A 24,001-nucleotide genomic window follows, 5' to 3' on the forward strand; every position below is an offset into this window, starting at 1 on the left:
TACCATTTGATGACGGAAAAAAACTTGTATCTTATTAAACGTTTGTGTAGTGTGTAGTATTGGAGAGTATTTTTACGAGTTGCAACGTATTTTGACGAACCCGTAAGGGCGAGTCAAAATACAAACAAGGAGAAAAAAATACTCAGTGATACAACACAGCAAAGCGTTCAATAAGTTATTTATTATCCAACCGCTTTATTTCATGCGCACTTCTAATATGGCGGGAAAAGCGTAGCAGATAGGAAAGCGTTGTAGGCGCAGTCGACTGGTTAAACAGGTTTTTTCCTGTAAAAAATAACCAACCGTACAACATCGCAGGATATTTGTATTCGATTCGCGCGTTACTTGAACTCTGCTCAGTGCAGTTGGATAATAGGAGGCCTTATCAGTAACCCGTGAACCATTTAAAAAATATTTATCTGAAAGTTATTGCTAAGAATTAATAAACCATTCTCTCTTTCATTCAAAAAAAGTTCTAGTTAACTTGTTCAACATTGTGTCTCGCTTACAACTAGTGTAGAATGCAGGTCCGTTAAGTAACCGATGTAGCGGCCGTCTTCACTGAAGCTGAGGCATGGTTGATGCTGAGGGGGGGTTGGAAGTGGTCCGTTGTAAACCACCTAAAGCAACAATAGAAATGAGAGTAGAGGAACGTAGCCAAATTTCATTAAATGTCCAAGGAGGGTATTAATGAAGATACAGACGAGTAAATGTGTACGGAATTTTTCAATATGAAAGTTTAATTTAAGCGGACGGACAACGCATATGACATAGAGCACATATGACAACATCAGGATCAGAGTCAAGTTAAGAAAACAAAGATTCCAGTTTGCCGTGGTTCTGTACAAAAACAGAACACTGATGACGTCAAAATATGGTTAGAACATTTAAGTGGCACAGGAGGCGCAATCGAGTGTGTCACTGATTTTCTGACTACATTATGACGTTATCTGCGATCTAGTACTGTACAGACCCATGGCAACATGGAATTTATTTGCTTTTTTAAATAGAGCAAAAAAAATTGATAATGGTCACGTAATCTGAGCTTCTGTCATCGATGGATCATAAGAAAGCACCAATCAAAACGCGAGCGTGATTTAGCTTAATACATAAACAAACACTAATGACTGTACACACCCTCGGCTCCTGCATGAACCTACCTCTCCAATGGAACAGCTTCGTTTGGATTCGATTAGTTTCCAGGCTCTCTTTGCGGGAAGCTTAGACTCGGGTTCAATGAAAGAAGAACGAGCAGAGTTTACGAACCCTTCTGTTACTGTTAGACCGTGGAACGTGCAAAACTCATCAGCCTGGAAGGAAAAAAAAGTCCTTATTATAGCCATTATTGAGTTTGACGTTCACAGAGAATTCATTTAGTCTACCTATTCTCTTACCGAAAAAGAAGAGAACTGCTTTGAAGAGACTAGTCATCAATCGCCGGGGGGAGAATGGAAATGATTATTTTTGAGGGAGGGAGGGTGTTGTCACATGGTTTTTAGGGGGAATGGAAAAGGATTAGTCGTCACCAACAGATTATAACAAGGGGAATGTAGAAAACTGACTGCCAATTAATTTCCGATAAGAGGGGATCATATATATACAACAGAGCCTTGAGGGGGGGGGGAGGTTCAGGTAAAGGTTTTCATGACATAACCAAAATCCTGTTTTGCGAAAACAGAATTTATTACAGTTGATCGCTTATAGTGAAAAAAACTTGTAAATAGTAAAGTTTAGACAATGAAATTTACTCGACGAGGTTTAGAAAATGTTGAAATTAGATCTCTTCTTTTCTTGTTTTGTTTTGTTTTCTTTTAAGCTAGAGAGTCAAGCATTCGCGGTAACTCTCAGAAAACATTTCCACTAAAATCATTTTAGTCTTGCCGCCCTTTTAATCATAATTTAATTCAAACCTTTATTCGCACCAACTTTATCCAAACAAACTAAATTTACTGCACTGAAATGACAACTGACTTGACTGCCTAAAATTAAGTCAAACTTCTCAGCCAACCAGCGACACGTAAAACAAGAACAAAAACAAAGAAAGAAAACAGGAAGGCATACAGTCCATCAAACAGAAATAAAGAAAGAAACAAGGAAAGAAATAAAGAAAAAAGGAAAGAAAGAACTGAAGGACGGAGGAAAGGAACACACGAACAAAAACAAAGAACGAAAATAAAGGCATACAGTCAGTGAGACAGGAATAACGAAATAAAGAAAGAAAGAACGAGAGAACGAAACAACGAAAGAAAAAAGAAAGAAAAAAAGGAAAGAAAGAACGAAGGAAAGAAAGTACCAAAGGTAAAGATCTACACTCCAAAATTACGTTACCTCAGACTCATTTTCAAATGCCAAAATGTCTGCAAGTTCCTTAAGCTGGAAAGGTGTGGTTCTGTTTGGAATACTCAGCGAGTGATTTAACGTCTGCACGGCTTTGCTGCGAACCTGAAAAGAAATTGTAAAAGTAACACTCTGTTTATCCAGCGCGTGTAGGTGCATGGATGTGTGTCCATAAACGCTCATTCATTGGTTGAGGGACGCTACATTTGCTGGATAACAAGGATCAGAGAATGAACTGATGATCGAACTAAATTCCCAAGTCATACCTACAGGTGCTGACTGCATAATGAGTAGTGAGAATTTGTTGTTAGATCATTATAACACAACTACATGTGCCTGATGAGTTTTAGTGTTCTCATTACCTGTTTGCTGGATAACAAGGATCAGAGAATGAACTGGTGATCGAACTAAATTCCCAAGTGATACCTACAGGTGCTGACTGCATAATGAGTAGTGAGAATTTGTTGTTAGATCATTATAACACAACTACATGTGCCTGATGAGTTTTAGTGTTCTCATTACCTGTTTGCTGGATAACAAGGATCGGAGAATGAACTGATGATCGAACTAAATTCCCAAGTGATACCTACAGGTGCTGACTGCATAATGAGTAGTGAGAATTTGTTGTTAGATCATTATAACACAACTACATGTGCCTGATGAGTTTTAGTGTTCTCATTACCTGTTTGCTGGATAACAAGGATCAGAGAATGAACTGGTGATCGAACTAAATTCCCAAGTGATACCTACAGGTGCTGACTGCATAATGAGCAAGAAATTGAAATCCTGCAAGGAGTCTAACGTAGTGTAAGGAAACTTGTCAGGGAAAGAGTAGACCATTTATGAAATCTTACCTGAGTGAAGTATCGATGCAGTAGGCAAGCACTGAGATAGCTAGCGTTTCTATGAAAAAAAGACAAAAGCACTCGTACATAAAAGCTTGAACGAGACCCAATAAGCCTCTTTTTTTAAGGGAATTCCTAGCTGTCGTTGATAAATTATGCGTGCATGTGCACATGAATAAGAGGAGATTTGAAAGAAACATTTCTCTAAAGTATTACCGTATGACCTGAAATGCCTTAAAAAAACATACAAGCCAAAGAGGTCTTTTAAAAGCGTTCGATCTCAGTCTGCATCTCGCATCTTCAAGAGTCTGGGGCGATGATAAAATTCACGGATGTTTGAGATAATGCAATTAGTGAATCACACTCATTTACTTCTGTGTCAGAAAAATTGTCACAGGGTGAGTGATCGCGTTAAGATATGACGTAATCTTCCATAAATGATAGCATGCGCATTCCAATAAGCACGTTAGTATGTGCCAAAAATAGTTTGAAAAACGTGGCGCACTTCCATTAGGGTATATCATTGAGAGAAAAATATTTCTACTACATATCTAAGTGAATATAATTGTAAATAAAGGATATACGTACCTGAGAAGACGGAAAAATCTGACAAAGTTGTTACTATTGAGAGCATGGAAAACAGCCATGGCGAATCTCACTTCAGGTGACTGTTGAATCTCATCTCGAAATGTCATCACTTCCCTAAAGGAGAGAAAACATCAATACGAATGAACCATGCATAAAATATCCGTTTGTCCTTGGGAAAATCTCACAGCATTTGCGGTTGCGCACTGCATTACACCAAATTGTGTCGCACATTTTGTTGCAAAGACATAATATAATATAAAATATATTAAAGCTCACACGGCAACCAGGTGGACAATCAGACATAGTTTGATGCTACTCTGGTTTGCAGCTTTAATGAATGTAACCGAAGAAGTTACAATTCATAGACCCAACGTTTCGACACTCCTGTCTAGTGCCTTCATCAGGGGTGATCTAAACGCTGCAACAAGAGGTCCTTTTATATGATCACTATTTAGCGGCCTTTTTTCTGGCGAGGTGTAAATAGGCGTTGTTGGGAATGCTGATTACACTGTCAAAAATTCCTGCGAATTTGCGGATTTCATAAGAGATAACACTCTTAACGCTTGTGAAAAATCTTTCGACGTTGTTTCGCTCTTCACTAAAATCCCAGTTGATCTTGCCGTCAAGGTTGCGGAGGAGAGACTCAGAGAAGATGCTTCCCTGGGACAAAGAACTTCTCTGCCTGTGGAGGATATTATTCATTTGCTGTCTTTTTGCCTCAAAACCACGCAATTTACATATAACAGCACCTACTATCAGCAAGGTTTTCATACAGCGATGGTTTCGCCCGTCTCTGCTGTCATTGCTAACATGGTAATGGAAGACGTGGAACAATGGGCCTTAGCCACTTCACCGGTTAAAACCTTTTTCTGGAAATGATATGTCGATGATGTTATTTCTGCGGTATCCGGAAATGAAGCGGAGCGCCTTTTGTCGCATTTTAATTCAGTAGAGCCGTCGATCCAATTCACCCTTGAGCGTGAAAAGGATAGACATTTGCCCTTTCTTGATTTAAATGTGTCCAGAGGGGTTCAGGGTAATTTAAAGACAAGTGTCTACCGTAAACCTACCCACACCGACAAATACCTCGCCTTCGATTCTCACCACCCTATTTGCCATAAAACGTCTATAGCCAAAACTTTACTTAGGAGGGCTGACTGTCTACCATCTTCACTCGATTCGAAGGCTGAGGAGAGGAAATATGTTTCCAATGTCCTTAAGGCAAATGGCTATACAAAAACTTTTCTGCGTAACTGCCAAAAACCAGTTACAAATAGTAACGCTCTTGATGAAAGGGAACCAGCGACTGATTTTGCTGTTATTCCTTACATACAGGGTGTTACGGACCCATCAAGAGAATTTTGAATAGCCACAACGTTAAAGTTGCTCAAAAACCTTTTCAGACTTTGGGGCATATTTTCGCCAAACCTAAGGATCCTGTTACGAAAGAACAACGAACCGACGCCATTTATTCTATTCCTTGCAATGACTGTGACAACGAATACATCGGACAGACCAAACGTCAGTTTGGTACACGGTTAAAAGAGCACCAAAAAGCGGTTTTCCTTTGCAAAAAGGAAAATTCAGCTTTATCGGAGCATCCATGCCTAACTAACCGTACAATTGTGTGGGATAATACTAAAATTATCACCACTAATCGGCGTTACCACTAGCACCTTTGTTTGGAGGCTTGGCATATTAACTCCGCCCATGCTCCTTTAAATCGTGACGATGGCGGTTTGCTTTCTGACGCCCATTTACACCTCGTCAGAAAAAAAGCCGCTAATTAGTGATCATATAAAAGGACCTCTTGTTGCAGCGTTTAGATCACCCCTGATGAAGGCACTAGACAGGAGTGTCGAAACGTTGGGTCTATGAACTGTTACTTCTTCGGTTACATTCATTAAATCTGCAAACCATAGTAGCATCAAACTATGTCACATATAATATAATCTGTTGCGTTGCATAGCGCTGCATAAAAGTGCGTAACATTGCGTCGCACTATACTGTCTCGTTACAATGCGTTACACTGTGTTGCATTGCTCTGAGTTGTGATACCCACACAGGTTTACAAGTACACCCGAGGCCGCACGAAATCGAGGCTATAACATAAGGATTTAACACTGACTTATGATACTTAACTCTCGCCATAAGAACTCTACAATTATCAACTTACCTGAGAATGTCTCCTTCATTCAAATTCAGCAAAATGTCATAAGCTCTAAACTCTGCTTCTTGCGGGCATGTTACTCCCTTAAGCAAAATAGCAGAAGAAGAAAAGTCACTCCCATTCATGCACCGTTTTGGTTGCGGAAAAATGATATTGGAAAAACATCGAAAAGATGCACACAGCTTTTCGCGAGAATTATTTAATACCACTTCTCTATCATATTCGAATCTTGTCCCAATTATTCACAGCTAAAAATCGTATTGATCTGGAGAGCTTGAAGTAATTACACTCAAAAATAATCTTCTCGCTTAAAAAAATTACAGCACATCTCAGCTAAAAACAGAATTACTATGGTAATGTAATGTAAGTTGTCTGCAAACCAACAACACCGCCAATTGTACGATTTTTCTAGACCGTCCCTCTACAACTTGCGGATCAGTCATTCTTCGTGTTTAAGTTCACCAGGAAAATATTTCCTATACCTTGTCTTTAAGGAGATCTCCGTAAAACTGTTTCAAAGTTTGCAGGCATTTGGTTAAATTCTCAGTATTGATTTTTGCATCAAAGGAATTCATGTCTGCCTCACACAGAAAGTGGGCGCAAAATATATGAAACCTGTAAAAATAAACACAAACAACCATACACCATTTAGAAAAATAAAGGGGGCAAGTTTCTAAATGAACTGTGGTGCTGCATCGGTTGGAGAGTATCACAGGGCAATTTAGTATTGGCAACTGAGTTGATAACGTAAATTGGCCACCGTAAAGAGTTTAAAAGCTGACGCTTCGAGCGTTAGCCCAATTTACTTTATTAACTCCGTTGGTAATACCAAATTACCATTTAAAAAAAAACTCGCTAGCAAACTTGAATGAAATCCAATCGGATGGTTAGTCAGAAGTTGTAACGATATCAATCATGTCTCAAGCCAATACGTTTTTCCCATCCAAGAAAAACCCCGGCAAGTACTGATTGGACACGGGTGGCCTGAATGGAGAAGTCTGGGTTCAAGACCTGGCCTGGCCCCTCGACCCAATCAGTGCAAAATCAAGACCAAATACAACTTAGTTATCCACGTTTTCTCGCACTTGAGGTAGCTTAACTGTCGGAATGTTGAGTTCTGATTTTCCTTTAATTGGCCGATGACATAACTTTGGTTTTCTCTTCGAGAAACTCGCTAAAATGCGTTCTAAAATCGCGTGAGAGGGAGGAGAGCCACGAAATCTACCAAATAAAACAAAAGACCAAAAGAACTAATGTCCCCCAGTTAAGCACACATTTAAAGAAATTTAAACGTCAAATGTCCACACCTAGGAGGCGCGGTATTCATAAACAAACGTCTAAGTACCTGGCTGTTTTCTCTACAAGATCGACACAATCAGGGTCACATAAGTGCTGTTGGGTAATATCCTACAACAAAAAGAATGAAAATAAACGGTACAATTTTACAAACAACCACCATGCTTGCTAAGCTTTTGATATTTCAATCATCAGTCTTTAGATTGCAACAGCAAAAGCTAAAACAGAATCGGATTTTTTTGTTTAAATTCCTCCATCATCCTGAAGGCAACAAAAAAAAGTTATGTTTTAACAGTAAAATTGAATATTAGTGGCGGTAAATTAGTCGTGAGCGCTTTGTTACACATGCTGTCAAAGAGATCAGAGGCACAATGCACGTAACCGTCCTCATTTGGCGCTAAATTATCCCAGTATTGTACATGTGAATTTTTTCTTGATCATAATCTGTTCGTCTTTGAAATCTGTTTACTTCAGAGAACCGACAGCACGCGCGCATACAAAAGCATAAACTCACTCTACATGAAGATTATGTTCATTCAGTGAGGACTTGACTCAACCTTATACCGAAATGAGGATGAACATGCAAAGTTTATGGAACAGTCAAAAAGCTACATGTAAACCTGCTGTCTATTGCGTCACGAGCTAAGTGATAATTCCATTCTGCTCCCCAAACTTCGCGCGTGCATCCAAAACAACGCACGTGCACCCAAAACTACGCGCGTGCATCCAAAACTACGCGCGTACATCCAAAACTTCGCGCGTGCATCCAAAACTACGCGCGTGCATCCAAAACTTCGCGCGTGCATCCAAAACTTCGCGCGTGCATCCAAAACTTCGCGCGTGCATTCAAAACTACGCGTGCATCCAAAACTTCGGGCGTGCATCCAAAACTACGCACGTGCATCCAAAACTTCGGGCGTGCATCCAAGACTACGTGCGTGCATCCAAAACTTCGCGCGTGCATCCAAAACTTCGCGCGTGCATCCAAGACTACGATAGACTTACACCCTCACAAAGAATATCTTATCATCATATTTTACATATACGTATTTCTAATAATTTTTAGCCCGCTTGTACGCTCGGGTGATTGTTCAGACTGTTACGTTGTCATTTTTTTCAGTTTTTATCATCTCCATGCCCTCCAAAGTGATAGTAATAGCAATTCCTTTATGTTCTCAGGCGTAAATATGTTTTTTGCCATCCAGAGTTATTTTACCAACTGGGGCTTAAATGACTTTGAGTCGTGCCTAAAAACATACTTAAGCCCGTGATCATAAATTCTATCGTTTTAATACAGGCCTGGAGTGGCTCCTTTGTACAGTTAGTGACCTGTACATACCTTCCTGATTCCCCTGGTTCTGTTCCAGAGAAAATCAAACCACTCTCCTTCCCTTCCTTCACACAGATCCATGATGTTTGTGGCCAGATAATCCATGGTCATCCTGAGGACTGGCACAAGGCGGAGCTCATGGGGCAATGGCTCTTCCTAAACACGAAAAAACGGTTATGTAAACGAGGACTTACTTCCATGCAAGCCGCGGTTGTGGAATATTGTACAGTTACCGCTAAAATCTAAGTTGACAGTCCCTCGAATCTCGATCCTTAAAACTTCGCGAATGAGTCCGTTCCTCGAGAAATTATTTGATTTGAGTTTCTAGAGGCTCAATTCTCGAAAGAGGATGTTAACTTAAATTTCAGTAGTACAGTACTTCAATAAAATTTATTTTTCATGTGAGTCGTATAAGGCAAAAAATAATGTGTTTCATTTTTAGCTTCAAAACCTCTTGACAATGCTAAAAAAACAAAATCAAGATGTAGATCATTAATTGGCTGGACCTTGTAAAAAAAAAAAAACCGACCACACCCCCCCCCCTCCCCCCAAAAGCAAAAAGGTGAATAATTATGTCATCACAAATTAAAAGGAAATGGAATGCACTGACGGCTAGTAATTTCACCGTGCCCAAAACTTAACCCTTTAACTCCCAAGATCTGATTGTTAATTCTCCCCTCTAGCTGCTACACATTTCCTTGAAAATTGGTTAGGAGAATTTGGTGTTCAATAATCAAGGTTAATATCTTGTACCTGATGAGTTTGAGTATTCTCATTACCTGTGTGCTGAATAATGTATGGATATTACAGGGAGAAGTTACATGTTAATCAATTCTGTGAGTTAAAGGGTGAATAACATAGCAAGCAAGTAATCAATTATTGTGAGTAAGTGATACTTCTCTACAGAGTGCATTTGCATAACAAACAGACGAACGAAAAAGAGGAATGAAAGATACCCTTTACCTTATCAGCGGCAGATCTGTCATATTCCTTGACTGCACGGGTGTGATTGACTTGAGGATTTTCATCCTTTGGGGTGCAACAAGGTTGATATTGACAAGCAATTAGTCAGTCACAAAGACAAGTTTCCATTGGTGACACATGCAGGCATACGCAGAAAAAAAACGAAATTATGAGCATCGTAACTAGACTCAAAACTTGTGATCTACTGATGAGTTGGCCTGCAGAGCAGGCGTACTTTTGGCGAGCGAGTGCTCAGTATTTTCTTAACAAAAATTATGGCCGCCATCTTTGATTTTAATGGCAGTGGAAGGCTGGGAGGAGAAAGAAATTCGTACCAAGGGGGCGGTTGACAGTCAAAAATAAGGAGAGGGGTGGAGATGGGGCGAGGGGGAAGATTTAGAGTATCTCCAAAGCTATGGCAGTCAGCTGTGAGCTTCATGGTTCTGTAGTAAGTACACAACCTACATGAAAATTCTTCCACACAAACCTACATGTTTGCCAGACAGGATGTTTTGTTTTTCTTTACTTAACAATTTGACCCCAAAGAGTGACAAGCATCTAATTTCTCCCAATAGCATCACCCCTAAATCAAAGAGTATGGTCATGGGAATAAAGGAAATGATCACAAGCTCAAAATTCTCGTGATTGTTAGGCAAATTCTCCTTGCAAGTCCCATAAGAAATGTTTAGAGAACAGTGTGGAGAATTTGGGTTAATGATCGAGCCATCACTGAACAAATATTAAACCTGCAACAATCATTTGTGGCTTCTTAAACAATACTAGGAAAATCTCTCAGAACTCTTTTTTTTTCCCTGTAAAAATCTTTACAACTCTCACAAGTAAAAAAATTTATTAAAATTGGTGAATCATCTTCTCTTTAATACAGAAAGATCTGAAATAACTGATTTAAGGATAACTATTCAACACATTTTAATTAGAAATTTTTAAATAAAATATGTAGAAAGTGAGTTATTTATCCTTTCCAAAATATATTTTAAACCCCTTTTTAAACCCTAACATCAGTATTCAAATTCTCTATGCTGTCCTCTCTACATTTCCTGAGGTGCTAAAAAGGAGAATTTGTCTAACAATCAAGAGCTTCTTTAGTTGGTGATCATTTCCTTGATTCTCATGACATTAAAGGGCGTGAAATTGCGCCTAATACAGGCGCCAATGCGACTAAATTTTTCACTTTGGCGACCAAATCCTGAAAGTTAGTCGCCAAATTGGCGACTACAACGTTTCATCATAACCTTACTAAGAGATATAGTGAATTAAATAAATTTGCAAAGATAAATGCGCGGCAAACTTCCTTGTTAAGTTTGTTTCCAAAACGTAGCACATGCATCTCGATCGATAACTAGACGCCATCTTGGATTTAGATGAGCCTGAACGTTGTATATCATACATCCTAGTGTCCACTTTGTAGCACGTTAAAGATCTTTTCCCTAACTTAATTTTGGAGGGTCTATCTAGAACGCTGACAGCGTAAAGAAAGATTTTGTTTGTCTTTGAAAATGGCGACAAACTTTTTATGAATTGGCTACCACTTTGAAGAATTTAGGAGCCAAGTGGCTATCAGAAAAAAAAGTTAATTTCACGCCCTGCATTAATGTTTGATTCAGAGGATGATATTATAGGGAGAAATTACATGTTAGTCCCTTTTAGGGGTCAAAAGGTCAAGGTGGTTTAAAGAGATATTTGTGCTACAGCCTCTTTATAAACAACAAACATAACCAAATACTGTCAAACCTGTATTAAATGGTCACCCACAGGGGGTGACAGGGTGACTGCTCATTACAAGTCCCACAGAACAGGGGTGATACATAAAAAGATACAAATGCCATTTCATGCCATAATTGACCGCTTAACGTACAAAAACTAATGTACATTAACTACTGGAGAGAAAAATGGATTACATTTCACTTATAAAAGATTAGTGATTTTCTTAGGTGTATTTAAGTAGTTCCACTTTAACCTTTTATACCTGAAAATCAGTATGCATATTCTCCATACTGCTCTTTATACATTTCCTAGGGTGCTGACAAGGAGAATTTGTTTACCAATCAAGAGCTTGTTTCGTTGGTGATCATTTCCTTTATTCTCATGACCTTAATGTGTGATTCAGGGATGATATTGTGGGGAGAAATTAGATGTTAGTCACTCTTAGGATTTAAAAGGTTAAGTGACCAATCACTAAAGGAGGAAGAGAATAGAAACAGGCTGTTGAGGCTTAGTCAAAGGTGACCACCACTGCATAATGGGGGGGGAGATGGCTTAACAGTGGTGAAAATAACAATGATTATGGGGAAACAAATTTGGGACTTTGAGGACTGACTGCTTTATACAGGATGACTGCTTAATTCATTGCTGCTTAATATAGGTCCAACTGCATTTGTGGTACAGCTTCTTTGGAAATGACAAACATAAACCAATTGCAGTGAAGATGTACTTACAAAGCTGCCTGTCCCAGACACAACCTCAAACACACTCAGTCTTCTTTGATGCTCTCGCATGTACCTTTCCTACAGCATACAAAATTAACTGTCAGGTTGAAAAGAACTCATACAAACGACAAACATTACATTTTGTCTTAACCCTTTAACTCCCATTAATGACCAAGACAGAATTTCTCCTTACAATATCAATTCAATATCAAGAAGAAAAGTAATGAGAATAAAGAAAAATATCAATTTGGGGATATTTAGTTGATCCAATACTAAATTCTCTGAACTAACATTATAAGAATTGTGTGGTTGACAGTAAGGAGAATTACAAATTGGATCTGGGAGTTAAAGGGTTAACGCAATATATGTGGCTCAGGCTCAAGCTTTGTATATTTGAGAGCAGAGTACAGTATACTAAAGGTTTACCTTCTCAGGACACATGTCTTTGCAAGTTCCAATGACAGCTTTAGCAGAACTTATGTCAGATGACCTTTCAAACACTGAGAGATAAATTGTTCAAGGGAAATTAAACAAACTTAGCTGATATTGATGATGAAGTTGATTGACAGATTGATTGATTGACAGATTGCTTGATTGATCAATCAGTAAATTGATTACAGTGTAGATATCACAATGATTAACTGATTGACTGAATTAAGAAACAACTGACTTACTACATTGTAACAGATTGACTGACTAACCAACCGACTGTCTGACTTTCTAAACAACTAACAAACAGCTGTTTGATCAACTGACTGACAGACTGACTAAACAGCTAACTAACTGACTGCCTCATTGATTGAATGCCTGACCTTGGCTTTACACTGTTCACAAATCAGACACAATTATGCCATTTAACATTCCCATTAGACTGTTACATGTCAAGTCAAAGACAATATAGGCAGCTTTTACTGCTCATACCTAATCTTAGTTTTTTGTCAATTCCCTCCAAAACTTGAAGTTTATCCCCAGCACTTTCACTTGCTGGAACTGACTTCAAATCTGTGAAACATCAAGCTCTTGGTTAATCAGAAGAAGTTCAGTGTGCTGTAACAATATTTTTCAAACTTATCTGTTTAACTCAGGAAATCTTGAACAGCACAAATATTAAAGGAGAGAACAAAAGATTTTTTTGTCCTGTCACAACCATGGGACAAAGAAAAAATTGTGAGTCCCTATAAGGATTGGTACCCCACACCATGCTCCCATACTCTACCACTGAGCCACAGAGACTCCACAGTGAGCGAAGTCTATTACGAAGTTCATATGACATGCATCCTGCATACTGCTAGGATCCACAATGTCAATAGCGTAATGTTTGTAGAAATAAGCACAAATATTCGTGGACAACCTAATCTGACATGAGAGACCCCAATCACAACAGCAACAGGAAACAGTAGTTAGGGGGTTTGTATGCCTGCATTGAATTTCTTTGTGATTGGTAAATAAGAAATTGACAAGACAGCTTGTCAATATAACCTGATCATCTTTATCTGAGTCTTGCAGTACTATAAATTGCATGTAGACATACAGAGTTGATACAGTTTCACTTTAGATACTACATACATTCTTGAATATCCTTCAAAGCTTGTGACATCTTTATCCTCTGCTGGGTTTGTTTTTCTGAAGGTGCAGTCTGGGTGATAGAAATAACAGATTCACTACTCCCGGCCACAGTTCATCAATGATGTTGACTCCTCATGTACACAAAAAACATTACTACTACAAATGACAGCTACTGTAAGCACCCAAACTTGTTTACCACACAATACCTGAGCAGAAATCTTCTTTATTTTCTCTGGACTGGAAGGCTGCTCACTCTCTGTTAATTAATAAAATTTACAGATATATTATATCTAATCAATATCTTGTAATAAAATCATTAACAATGTCATTATTAAAAACATACCTATTTATTAGCTTTACACTATGTACATTTTTTTAAAAATGTGTAAGCAATGTCCACAAATCCACACATTATATTAGAGCCATGCTTCATATAACTTTTTCTAAGGAACTGGAACACTACAGATAGTGGCTGGTTTTAAACCTACTTTTCACCCTAAAAAATATTCATATTCTGTCACTGATCACAATTCAGAAAGAAGCCAGAGCAAAATGGTCTAACAGCCAGCAGATTTCTACCCCCTACAAGTTCCTGATGACAACCAGGGCCCTATCATTCTCTTATAACAGTTACCTAGAGAAATTTCACACATTGTTCTTAGAGACATTTAAACTTGTACAAATAGCCATATTGTCATACAGTGTAAACCTCATAATCCGTACTGTAAAAGAAATTCAAGGTGGGATCTAATATTCTGCTCCATCAGGGTGAGGATGTTAGAAATAATTATAATGTTGTAAAAGAAATGACACAAGCTGTACATGTAAATGTACCTGATGTTGTCCTTTTGCGACCTTGCTGCTTCCAAAAAATTTTCACAGGCTGCAAACCAGATTTCAGAATCTTGCCTTCCTTCTTAGCCAACCTTGCACCTTCCTGGTAATTAAGTGACAGAGGAAATAATATTTGCCATTTATTTTATGTATATATTTCTTAATGCTAGTTGATATAAGCTATTTCATCTGCTGCTGATTTCTGATGATGGAACTGTCAAAGAAAAATCTTCAATAAATTTCCTTAGATTTCACTTGGTTGGCAACCACATTCTAAGGGACACCACGTTGTTTAGTCAGATGACATGTAAGACTAGGAACTATTCCATTTGAAACTCTCAGGCATTAATTTTTGTAAAGCTTGCAAGAACCTTTAATTAAAAAAGTTTTTATGTGGGATTGAATCACATGCCTAAACCCATCAGCATACGGGGGGGGGGAGGGGGGAGGGGGGTGCAACCCCCCCACCGTCGGAAAAAAATTAGTATTATTCTGGCAAAACTGATGTACCATTCGCATAAAGACACAGTAAAAAATATTTTATTATTTAATATCTTGATTTACTTGTTTTCATCCCGCAACTTGCCTAATCTTCTAACTGATCTCTGTACTACACTTCACGGGATGGCTGTTATTACAAAGAGTTAGAACATTGAGTTCTGCTGAGGGACTGGGAGTGATAATCAAAACCACGCTGGGACTGGAACTGCATATGGGTTGATGGCCATGTTGATTTATGTCAGATCTTGAGTACATGTGCATGTAATCTGGTGGATTGAAGTATGTCTTTGTCGAAGTCTCATAAAAGATCATATCGATACCGTGTGAAATGTGAAGAATGCGAGAAAGAATTCGACTCCGACTATGTAGAAGCTCATTCCTGAATTGTTCACAGCGGCTGAAAAGTGAAATGTCTGCCAGTGGTAGAATCGTCACAGCTGAAATTAAGTGGTTTCTTCTCTAATCAGTCTAATCAATTCAGTCGAATCTCCAGGTCAGACACAGGAGGCACTGCTTGTTGGATGTAGCCCAGAGAGTGAAAAACGTATTATTTCATCAACATACGAATCTGTTGCAAATATCCAGCCAGATCCTGAATCAATCGCCCAAGATTCACATAAGCTTGATGAGTCAAAGAGAGATGTCCAGGAACCTGGCGAGCCCAGTACCCCAATAGATAAAGGCATTCAATCAGATCTTGGAGGGATCGCTGAACTAGAGCCAGAGTCCTCCACATCACCTACGTTGACGACAATGGTACCGAAACAACCTGTTTTACTCGAATATCCGGGCACCAAGTTCAGCAGTGAGTCTTTCACTAGACAATTCCAGCCTGACTGGTATAAAAAGTATCCATGGCTTAGTTACAATGTCGAAAAAGACGTGTGTGTATGTTTTGCTTGCATAGAGTTTGGAAAAGATGCATCTTTTGTTTTCAAGAATTGGAAGAAGCCATTAAAGTTAACAAAACACAGCCAAAGTGAGAATCACGTAAGTTGCATGACTAAGTGGCTGCAGTTCAAAGCAATGGAAAGAAAGAATAGCAGTGTTCTACAGCAACTAAGTAATGCACATAAAGAGCAAGTCAAATTTAACAAGTGATAATCAAGTGTTTGATTTTCACTGCTATGCAAAATATTGCTGTTAGAGGCCATGAAGAAAGTCAAAACGATATCTGGGAAGTGTCAGATATAAACAGAAGAAACTTTCTCGAATTACTCCATTTACGATGCAAAGACTTGCCATGGCTGCAGTCAAAACTCCAGGTGCAGCTCCAGTTGCATGCTCAGTGGACATCACCCACCATCCAAAATGAGCTACTTGCAATAATGTCAGACCTTATGCTTGAGAGAATCACGACAGAAGTAAGGAAGAGTGGTTACCTTGGAATCATCATGGATGAAACTTCAGACATCAGTAGAACCGAAGAGGTATCCTTGTGCCTGAGGTACGTTATTAACGGTGAGACAAAAGAAAATTTTGTTGGTTTCTTTGCCACTGCTTCTACAGAGGGGGAAGTTCTGTACATAAATAAGCTGGGTTTAAGGTTGGAAAACATTATTGCCGAATGCTTTGATGGCGCTGCGAACATGAGTGGGATTCGCAAGGGCCTTGCTATGCGTATGAAGGAATGTTCACCTCTCGAAATATATGTACATTGTTATGGTCATCTTTTAAATTTGGCTTTTCAGGACACCATGACTGAAATTGAAACTCTCCATAATGCCCTCGGTACTATCCAGAGTCTTTACAATTTCTTACACGGGAGTACCAAGCGCCATGCGTTATTCAAGGTCATTGAAGTTCATGAAGAGGATGTTGCGCTTACATTAAAATCTTTGAGTACCACTAGATGGTCCTGTTGCTGGGCGGCGGTGACGGCTGTGCTAGAGCAAGTGCCGAGGATAATGGAAGCCCTGCTCACTTTATCAAAGGATCGCGATCCCTAGACCCACAACGAAAGTAATTCGCTTCTCCACACTCATCTTAACCAACACTGATAATTTGAGTAGATATCTTCAGTGAGAACAGATGAACGTCATCACTGCCAAGAAGACTGCTGAGACTGTCGTTAAGACACTGAGCAATTATCGCAATGAAGAGAGCTTCACTCAGATATGGTCACATGCTGATGTTATAGCGCAAAAAATCAAGATAGGAATCGAGGTACGAAATTTACTTTCAGAGATGCCAAGGTGCCTTGAACCAGACCATCACGCCGACTTCAGGACCTTACTGGTGAGACACCTGCTGCAGCGAACGACAGCTCACAACAGACGGCAAAAGACCACTTACGTATCACAGTTTATTACACAAGTATTGACAAAGTCGTCAGTAAACTTCAATCAACTTTTGAGGGCAATGACCAGGAGGTTTTGTGCGCATTGGGCAAAATCGTATTCAGTTATTCTCCAAGCATCAACAACATCCAAACTATATCAAGTTTCTATGGCGTGGATAGTGAAATGCTCTCGAGTGAGAAGTCAATCTTTGAGGCAATCATCGCTCTGACGAAGGGCTAACGCTCGAAACGTCAGCTTTTTTACCCTTTACGGTGGCTAATTTACGTTTTCAACCCAGTTGTTAACACTAAATTACCTGCTATACTCTCCCACCGACGCAGCACCACAGTTTCTTTAGAAACTTACTCCTTTATTCATTTGAAAACTACGACTGCAGGGACTCATGCCAGGGAAAAACCGCAGCCGTGATGGTAAAGACCATGCACCAACAAGTTTCATTCGGGCAAATTATGTTCAGCCCCCCAACAAAATTTTTCCCGTACGCCGATGCCTAAACCTGTTATTGCTAAATTGCTGTGTGCCCCCAATTCCTCCCAAAACTGTAAAGTGACTGCTGTACAACCTCTTATATGGTATTTCAATACTTACACAATTTTTGAATAGCTATTATGGTAAACTAAGGTGAAAGTAGCCAGCTAAAGATCATTGACCACAGTGAGTGGCACACTCTACTACTTTTGGCTTTTTTTCTAAATTTGATCCTAATTATCTCCCCCCCCCCCCCCACCCCACCCCTTTTTAGCTATTGCTGGGCATTTACAAAATAGTCAATAATTTGCTTGGAGGGGGAGAGTGGGAGGGGGAGAGGGAAGGAACTTCCACATACAGTACCGCTCGCGTATACGTTACCCGAAAAACGCGAAATAAACGCGCAAAAAATCGCATGCAATTGCGAATAAAAAAAATCGTGCGCGTCAAAAAATCGCACGTGCGCGCACGACTTTGAGACATCAGCCTCATTAGTATGTATGAGGTAGTCCTTTTGTTTTTCTATTGTTGGCGGTTTATTGTCTTGAAGAATAGGCTTCAATTCAAAAGCACTAAAATACTACACGGCTACCAATGACAAGCAAACTTGTTGTTTGCAATCGCCGTTCGAACCGACCTTCCCAATATGCTAGTATCAATGCGACTTCGTAATCGGAATATATAAATGATTTACCATTTTCCAACGGAATTCATTTATTAAAATAGCTATTTCCCACTTGGTATATAGAAACATCCGTCGCAACGGCTTGGGAATTTGTTCAAAATAAACTTATTCCCGGTGTATTGTAATTCGGTAGAATCAGCTAAGGCGCCCGTTTAGAACCAGTTGTCGCGTCCGGAATGTAAACCCATGCACGAATGCTTATTTCATAGCTTTTGTCATCGGTGAACATGCTTTTCTCAAAAACTGGTTCCTTCATCTCGCCATTTATACAAAAACTAATAAGTGCTACTCTCTTATTTTAATGGTGTTGTGTTATAGTAATTGATTACTTGTCACGACTGCGTCTTGCTCTAACTCGTATGCAATTTTTTTTTATGAGAAACCAGATTCGCTTTTTATTTCGATATTTGTCGAATCATCGATCAATGTTCACCAAATTGCTCAAAAAATGGAACAGAAAAATTAACTGCATGTAGTTCAAATTTGATTTAGACTCGCCAGCGCGTGTAATTTGGCAAAACATCAAGACGGCAATAATCGAACTTGTGTAGTTCAACACGGTAATCGGAGACTTTTGTAAAGTTAGTGGCTCCTAAAGGAGCCGTTTGTTTATTATGGAAGCTTTTAGTATCCCGACGCTCTTCCTTCACGTTGGACTACGGCAGGAATAACTTTCCGGAAGTAGCTAATTGCACGATTTACTAAAACTTGACCTTTCATCGTTGTAATATGATGCGCTCCGCAATCAAACAAAACATCACAAGCGATGCGAAATGAAACTGTCTACGTTCCGGTGAGTAAACACTGAAGCGGGCGCCGATTGCAATGAATAAAACAGAACGCCATTCACACTCTTAAAAAGTATATTTTCCTTCTGATCCCCACCGAAGATGATCGAGGTAGGTTTGAAGTTTCGAAGAAATCATAACCTGCGATGCAAACACCAAATTGTTTACATTCCGCGACGTAAACATCTCAGGGAGTGCTGATTGCAATGAATAGTTGAGAAGTATATTAGTGAGTGTTTTTTCGTTACTTGCTCAATGAAACTCGTGTTTGGATGCCTCAAGTAAGTGACATTTTCCTTCCCCAGCTGATTCATCAACAACTCAAATCAAGCAAATCTACTGCTACTGCTCGTTATGCGAAAAATTCGCGAAGCGACGCGACTTGCGCGAGTGTAACATGATAGCTTTTTTTCACTGTGTAAATTTTCCGTTGCCTTCTCGCCGCTTTTTCAAGCCTTGAAGACTTTTGTTTCATACAACAATGAAATACAAAAGAAACTTATAGCACTGAATAACAAAAACACGTGAACCGCGCAGTTTTTCGACCGTGCGCGCAAAAAAATCGTATATACGGGTCTGACTACCCTGCGTCGGAGCGCATTAAATTCTTCTGCGCAGTTAACGTATACGCGAGCGGTACTGTAAGTTATAAGAGATGAAGTATAAGATTTCTGTTTTGCTATGTTGAGTGGAGGTCAACTCCCCTTTCTAAGTCAATCACCTACAAAGGAGAGCATGATGCCAACTACTTTTTCCTCTCATTGTAGCTAACCATTTAGCTCTCTACCGGCTCTTGCCGACTGCCTTATGACAAATAAAGTGTACACTGTACCACATACTTACATGAGTTGTAAATGTCACAGTTGCATTCCTCTTGACTGCACTGCACAGGACCTTTGAAACCACTCCAAATTGTGAATAGAACCTCTTCAGCCATGCATTCTTGTTGTAAGACTCAGGAATATCCCTGATTACCAATGTCTTCAGAAGGGAAATATCCACAGTTTGCAATTTATCTTCTGTAACTTTTTCCTTGTTTTCCTTTGCCAGCTGTTGCCCTTTTCCTGCATTTAAGGACTGACCAAAAATTCTTGTCTGTGGTTTAACTGTAGCAGCCACACCAAATGTATTTGACTTGGCCGGAGATGCTACTGCAAAATAGAGGTTTTGAGACTGCAGTAGATTTAACCTGGAGAGATGGAGCAGCCAATGCTCCAAAAGTTAAAGAAGTTGAATCACTGATTTTCACTGTTTCACTTCCACTTTTGGTGCCAAAAACACTACTTGATGAGACTTCTGCTGAAGAAGAAGGTCCTAAGTTTTTAAAACCACTGAATGTTAAGTTACCAGATGATGGCTCCTTTTCAGAAGCAACAAGATTAGAAAGAATACTTGAGCTGGTGTTTGCTGATGATGAACCCAAAGCCAATGAATTGTTACTTTGAAAGCCTGAGCTGGAGACAGGGTTTGAGGTCTGTGATTGCCCAAACAAAGATGATGCTGGTTGAGAGCTTTGCACAAAAACATTTCCAGATGAGATTGCAAAAGCATCTGCATTAGTTTGACTCATGCCAAATCCTGTTGCAAAACCACTACTAGCTGTAGATATGATGGAGGTACTAGCTTCCCCTGAAGACTGAACTGTAATTATGCAAAGAAAAAAAACATCAGTCTTGAAAAAAATAATTTTTGTCAATTTTACATTTACATGAATGTTTAACACTTTACACCCTAACATCAGTAAATGTGTTTTCTCCACACTGCTCTCTATATATTTCATATATGTAGTTGATATATATGTTATATATATTACATATATGTTATATATATTTACATATATTTATATACAAGGAGAATCTGTTTAACAATCAAGAGCTACTTTAGTTGGTAATCATTTCCTTCATTCATGCAAACCTAATGTTTGGTTCTGGGGTGATATTGTTTGGAAGAATTAGGTTCTGGTAGATCTTAGGGGTTAAAGGTTAATGCTATAAATGTACTGTAGACCAGTACATGAAGAACATTTGTGGTAGTCTCAACTCAAGGTTTCAATAAAAACCAGTTCCCAGTTTCATACACTGTATTACACAGTGCGCATACATGTAGAAGATACATTTAGTTTAAATTCTAAATGGTGGTTAACCCTTTAACTCCCACAAGTCACCAAGACAGAATTTCTCCTTACTATATCAATACAATATCAACCAGATAAGAGATGAGAATAAAGAAAAATGTAAATTTAGGGATAATTAGTTGATCCAATACTAAATTCTCTGAACTTAACATATAAGAATTGTATGGTTGACAGTAAGGAGAATTACAAATTTGGTCTGGGAGTTAAACAGCTAAATGACTCATTTTGGACTTGCATGCTACTGCACACATGCAGTATAGAAATGATACTCACTATCTGCCCGCACTCACAATTTTTTAATAATCTATAACCCAATGTAACATTTAACAAATTTTTTGGTTAATTTTGCTGGATGTCCATATATTTTTCTTTACTCTCATCACTTGTCTGTATGATATTGTATAGATATAGTACGGAGAAATTCTGTCTTGGTCACTCATGGGAGTTAAAGGGTTAAGATCAAGAAAATCTGAAATTAAATGAATTGAAAGGGAATAAAAATAGAAGGCAACCTCATTGTTTAATTATGCTCATGTTTGATATACATAGTAAAATATTTTTATATTTTGGTACATTTTGTTGTGTTAGGTTGTAACCTTAACCCATTAACTCCTATGAGTGACCAAGACAGAACTTCTCCTTACAATATTAATACAATATCAAGCAGACAAGTGATGAGAATAAAGAAAAATCTTAATTAAGGGATGATCAGTTGATCCATTACCAAATTCTCCAAACTAACATCACAAGAACTATATGGCAGACAGTAAGGAGAATTACTAAATGAGATCTTGGGAGTTAAAGGGTTAACTCTTGACACCCTAACATCAGGATGCATATTCTCCATACTGTTCTCTATAAATTTCATAATAGATTGACATCCTTACAAACTTTGTTGGAAATAAAAAGAATTGTGTTCAACAATCAAGAGCTTCCTGAGTTGGTGATCATTTCCTTGATGCTTAGGACCTCAATGTCTGATTCTGGGGTGATATTGTGGGGAGAAATTAAATGCTGATCACTATTGCAAGTTAACCCTTTACACCCTGACATCAGTATCTATTTTCTCTATAGTCTTCTCTTTACATTTACTTTGGTACTGACAAGGAGAATTCATTTAACAATCACAGCTTCTTAGGGCCTCTTCATATGAGCCCGGTAACCGGGCTGGCCCGGTTACCAGGACAAATTTTGTCATCTGTTCATATGGGAAATTTCAGCCCGGTTACCGGGATGAAAAAGAGTCGAAAAGGGCGCGAAACGTGGACTGAGGCCCTGGGAACGAGTTTGAGCATGCGTAGTTGAAAAATTTTCATCCCGGTAACCGGGCTGGAGTGTTCATATGGGAAAATATTTCATCCCGGTTACCGAGATCTCGGTTTCTACAACCGAGATCTCGGTAACCGGGCTGGCCCGCCTTCTCATATGAACACATCGAAATTTTTACAAAGGAAATAGGAGTGAGGCGAGATCTCGGTAACCAGGCTAGCCCGGTCAACCGGGCTCATATGAAGAGGCCCTTAGCTTGGTGATCTTTTTCTGTGTTCTCATGATCTTAATGTTCAATTCAGCAGTATTATATTAAGGAGAATTTAAATGCTGGTCACTCAAAGGGGTTAAAGGGTTAAAGGTTAAGATTTAAATAGGCTGGGGCTTGGATTTCATCCTCACAAATAAAAAAGAGGAGAAGAACTGAGAGAAAAGGGTTCCTCTCTTTCAAACCCTGAATTATAATTATCTTATGTAGAGTAAAAGGGACTGGAATAGGATTAACCCTTTCACTCCCAAGATCTATTTAGTAATTCTCCTTACTATCTGCCATACAATTCTTATGATGTTAATTCAGAGAACTTGGTATTGGATCAAATAATAATCCCATGATTGATATTCTTCTCTATTCTCATCACCTGCCTGCTTGATATTGTATTGATATTGTAAGGAGAAATTCTGTCTTGGTCACTTGTGGGATTGAAAGGGTTAAATAAATCATTTACCTGCATTTTGTTGAAAATTTGATACTGGTGTAGGAAATCCTGAGCTGAAAACTGGTTTGGCTAAAACTGCTGAAGAAGTATCAGGCTTAGCAATTGTAGACTGAGATATAGATTGAGATGAGGGAGTAATCATTGAAGCAGCTGTAGCAACAAAACCAAAATTTACTGTCTCAGTATGTTTGATCTGCTTTGCTTCTGCATTATCACTTGTGGCAGGATTGTGGTCAAGTGGACTAACATAGTTTCTCTTAGCTGGTCTTTGACCTGGCACACTTGGATGCTGTCTCTTTGTCTCGTGCTTACCTAAAGAAAGCAATTAGATACACAGTGAATTTTTTTATTTGAATATTCATGTAGCCATCCCTCATTCTACAAAGGGCTTGTAATTGCCTGAAAGGAGGATTCTCTCCACCCAGAAGGTATATGTATTTTTATAACTTGTCTGGGACCAAAATTCTTCAAATGACAGTACCGTGCATTACTCAGTTTGAAGTGTTCAAAATTTACTTATCTCAAAATACATGTATTTCTTAGCTTGATTAGCCTCTGATGTAAAAAAAATTTATTCTGTGTTTTAACATCAAAGTTTGCACCCTCTTCCCCACTTCCGTAAAAAATTCCCAAATTCAATCCTAAATTGCATCCAGGTTGGGTTAAAATCTGAACAAGAATTATTGGTTCATCAAAAGAAAGTAACTTGTTAAAAACCACAGCACATGGATAGTATTCAAAGAATTCAAACAAGATGTCCA

The 24,001-nt window shown here is 38.8% G+C and overlaps 1 pseudogene across 1 annotated transcript in view; it reads right to left on the minus strand.

Moving 5' to 3' along the window:
- The window catches only part of LOC149052495 (germinal-center associated nuclear protein-like), a 29,621-nt pseudogene that overhangs the window by 3,981 nt on the left and 1,639 nt on the right, over positions 1–24,001 (minus strand). Inside the window, exons 3-20 of the transcript XR_016185789.1 lie at positions 23,250–23,552; positions 19,965–20,762; positions 14,377–14,479; positions 13,749–13,798; positions 13,543–13,612; positions 12,898–12,978; positions 12,403–12,476; positions 11,986–12,054; positions 9,530–9,595; positions 8,576–8,722; positions 7,286–7,347; positions 6,423–6,555; positions 5,947–6,023; positions 3,771–3,884; positions 3,192–3,240; positions 2,329–2,442; positions 1,161–1,310; positions 510–620 (exon numbers count right to left, since the gene is read on the minus strand). The product of XR_016185789.1 is annotated as a germinal-center associated nuclear protein-like (transcript). The remainder of the gene's footprint in view (positions 1–509; positions 621–1,160; positions 1,311–2,328; positions 2,443–3,191; positions 3,241–3,770; positions 3,885–5,946; positions 6,024–6,422; positions 6,556–7,285; positions 7,348–8,575; positions 8,723–9,529; positions 9,596–11,985; positions 12,055–12,402; positions 12,477–12,897; positions 12,979–13,542; positions 13,613–13,748; positions 13,799–14,376; positions 14,480–19,964; positions 20,763–23,249; positions 23,553–24,001) is intronic.

Source organism: Pocillopora damicornis, chromosome 1, assembly GCF_964200805.1.
Source record: "Pocillopora damicornis chromosome 1, jaPocDami1.2, whole genome shotgun sequence".
Lineage (NCBI taxonomy): Eukaryota > Metazoa > Cnidaria > Anthozoa > Scleractinia > Pocilloporidae > Pocillopora > Pocillopora damicornis.